A 4,240-nucleotide genomic window follows, 5' to 3' on the forward strand; every position below is an offset into this window, starting at 1 on the left:
TATTGGTGTGAATGGATTGCATTTTGTGCCTGGGTCATATCGTTTACAGCACAGTAAAGAAGAAAGCCAGAGAGAGGGAGATTGTTGCGGGGAAATCATTGGGAAGCCTGTTACTGTGACATGGGAATTCATTTTTGAGTCCTTCATAGTTTACTTTGTGACATGAATTACCTCTATATGTATGTCTCGTGAAAGGAAACCTGCAGGTCCCAAGGAGGTTGCAGTCAGATCTGGTAGAACTGAGGCCGTAACACTAACACTTGGCCTTTTTCACAGGGGAGACCATTTTTTATCACCAGAATTTCTGGGGCCCCCATTTTTCCCCCAATAATTTCTTGCGACCCAAAGCTAATGACACAACCTAAAAATCTGTAAATGTTGATGTTTACATCAACAAATAACCTTATCAAAATGAAAAGAAAGCAATAAATACATTTACTCAATAACCTTTATCTTTCTCAAAAACGTTTGTATATGGTCCCATACAATAATCTATACTCTTAATTTAAAGAAGATTTAAAAAATGTGGGGCCACACCACTGCAGTGGGGTCATGACCCCGACTTTGAATACCACTGCTCTAAGCCTATTGTTGTGTACTATAACCCTTGTGAGCTACTGTCTGTAATCATAGCTAGTTCTAGAAAAGCTCAGGCCTACCTTCAAGCAGCTCATACCAAGCCTCTAGCCAGCACCATGTAGCTCTTTGTTTCCCAATAAAAAGACACTCAAACAAAGACCAATGTTTCTATCCTTGTTAGATCTCGGTCCTGGCAGAAAGACGACTTTTGTCAGTGTCTATTTTCAGAGCGTTACAGTGTGCTGACACCCCGCTCATTTTCATGATAGATATCTCTGATCAGCAAAACGTTTTGCTGCTCATTACCCTGAGCATAACTTAAGACTTGTCTCCAGTCTCACAGACCTTATCTCTAACAATAACCATGGCGTTAGTCATGATTGGCATTCTCATTCAAACCTTCATATATCATCAGGTCTCTGCAGCTCAAATGAATTGCTTATGTCTTCATACAATCTTCGGACACCGTGACGGCCTCCTATCCTATTGTCCTAATACCGTCTACACTATCCTATAGCCCTAATACCGTCTATATACTATCCTATAGCCCTAATACCGTCTATATACTATCCTATAGCCCTAATACCGTCTATATACTATCCTATAGCCCTAATATCGTCTACACTATCCTATTGCCCTAATACCGTCTACACGATCCTATTGCGCTAATACTGTCTACACTATCCTATTGCCCTAATACCGTCTACACTATCCTATTGCCCTAATACCGTCTACACTATCCTATAGCCCTAATACCATCTATATACTATCCTATAGCCCTAATACCGTCTACATACTATCCTATAGCCCTAATACCATCTACATACTATCCTATATCCCTAATACCGTCTATATAATATCCTATTGCCCTAATACCGTCTACACTATCCTATAGCCCTAATACCGTCTACACTATCCTATAACCCTAATACCATCTACATACTATCCTATAGCCCTAATACCGTCTATATAATATCCTATTGCCCTAATACCGTCTACACTATCCTATATCCCTAATACCGTCTACATAATATCCTATAGCCCTAATACCGTCTACACTATCATATATCCGTAATACCGTCTACACTATCCTATTGCCCTAATACCGTCTACACTATCCTATTGCCCTAATACCGTCTACACTATCCTATAACCCTAATACCGTCTACACTATCCTATAACCCTAATACTGTCTATATACTATCCTATAGCCCTAATACCGTCTATATACTATCCTATTGCCCTAATACCGTCTACACTATCCTATAGCCCTAATACCGTCTACACTATCCTATAACCCTAATACCGTCTACACTATCCTATTGCCCTAATACCGTCTACACTATCCTATAGCCCTAATACCATCTATATACTATCCTATAGCCCTAATACCGTCTACATACTATCCTATAGCCCTAATACCATCTACATACTATCCTATATCCCTAATACCGTCTATATAATATCCTATTGCCCTAATACCGTCTACACTATCCTATAGCCCTAATACCGTCTACACTATCCTATAACCCTAATACCATCTACATACTATCCTATAGCCCTAATACCGTCTATATAATATCCTATTGCCCTAATACCGTCTACACTATCCTATAGCCCTAATACCGTCTACATAATATCCTATAGCCCTAATACCGTCTACATACTATCCTATAGCCCTAATACCATCTACACTATCATATATCCGTAATACCGTCTACACTATCCTATTGCCCTAATACCGTCTACACTATCCTATTGCCCTAATACCGTCTACACTATCCTATAACCCTAATACCGTCTACACTATCCTATAACCCTAATACTGTCTATATACTATCCTATAGCCCTAATACCGTCTATATACTATCCTATTGCCCTAATACCGTCTACACTATCCTATAGCCCTAATACCGTCTACACTATCCTATAACCCTAATACCGTCTACACTATCCTATAGCCCTAATACCGTCTACACTATCCTATAGCCCTAATACCGTCTACACTATCCTATAACCCTAATACCGTCTACACTATCCTATAGCCCTAATACCGTCTACACTATCCTATAGCCCTAATACCGTCTACACTATCCAATAACCCTAATACCGTCTACACTATCCTATAGCCCTAATACCGTCTACACTATCCTATAACCCTAATACCGTCTACACTATCCTATAGCCCTAATACCGTCTATACTATCCTATTGCCCTAATACCGTCTACACTATCCTATAGCCCTAATACCGTCTACACTATCCTATAGCCCTAATACCGTCTATACTATCCTATAGCCCTAATACCGTCTACACTATCCTATAGCCCTAATACCGTCTACACTATCCTATAGCCCTAATACCGTCTACACTATCCTATAGCCCTAATACCGTCTACACTATCCTATAGCCCTAATACCGTCTACACTATCCTATAGCCCTAATACCGTCTACACTATCCAATAACCCTAATACCGTCTACACTATCCTATAGCCCTAATACCGTCTACACTATCCTATAGCCCTAATACCGTCTACACTATCCAATAACCCTAATACCGTCTACACTATCCTATAGCCCTAATACCGTCTACATACTATCATTTAGCCCTCAACCCTCTCCATGCCCTTGACTGTACCTTGGTGTCGAAGTCTTGATGCTGGCTTTAAAGTGCTTCCATTGTGTATACTGAAAGACTGGGGACCTGGTGGTAGTTGGCCAGTTACAGTGTGTGCATCTGCTCATTACCTTTAGCATTTTAGAATACTATCATTTTGTATTGGGTTGTAGAGGTCGCATAGACCACAGGATTCCAATTCACTGTTGAACACCAACAGAATTATTATGATTAATGGCTGAATGTGCAGGGTTGAGTTGACTTGAGTTGACTTGATTCCTTTTTAGACCCAAAAACCATTGGCTTAAATGTACCCCTCTGGAATGCAATGTTAAATTGGGAGATGGTCTGAAGAGAGAGAGATACAGTAAAGAGCAACTAAAGAGAACAAGTTGCACAATAAAATACACAGACAGTATGACTGATCAAATGCACGCACACACACGCGCACACACACAGCCAGTTCCAGCCGCTCAAGCAAAGCCAATCCCTTCTCACACGGAGGGGATTTGGGACAGTATCAAACAAGCCAGCCAATTGGAATTATGAACAGGGTCAATGCTTCACATAAGACACAGAGACTCCTCTGCCACTAAAATCACTCTCCCTGGCTGGCCTTTGTCCTTGACCGCTTTTGACCTCTCCTCCGTGGGGATTGAGTTATTGACCCTGTGGCCCGGTGGAACAGTGCTTATTGATGGAGCCTGTGGTGGTGGTGAAGGGGTTGGTATGGGGGGGCAACAAGGTGAGGGTGGGGAAGTGGATGTTTTATGAGGCCCTTAACATTTAGTTCCCCAGCATTTCAATCCGCGTGTCTATTAAAGATGGCTGCTCCTCCTACGCGTTCCCCATCCATCACACCGCCAGAGAGCCACCCCACACTGACAGACAGCTCAATATGACAGAGAGGGAGAGAGAGGAGGATGGAGGGAGGGAGGGAGTGTACAGCAGTAATGGAACAACCGAGACAGAGAGAATAAGACATATAGAGGTAGCCTACAGAGTGTACAATTACCGATGAAAACAAGGAAAGAATTTGGCAAA

The sequence above is a fragment of the Salvelinus alpinus genome, chromosome 1, assembly GCF_045679555.1.
Source record: "Salvelinus alpinus chromosome 1, SLU_Salpinus.1, whole genome shotgun sequence".
Lineage (NCBI taxonomy): Eukaryota > Metazoa > Chordata > Actinopteri > Salmoniformes > Salmonidae > Salvelinus > Salvelinus alpinus.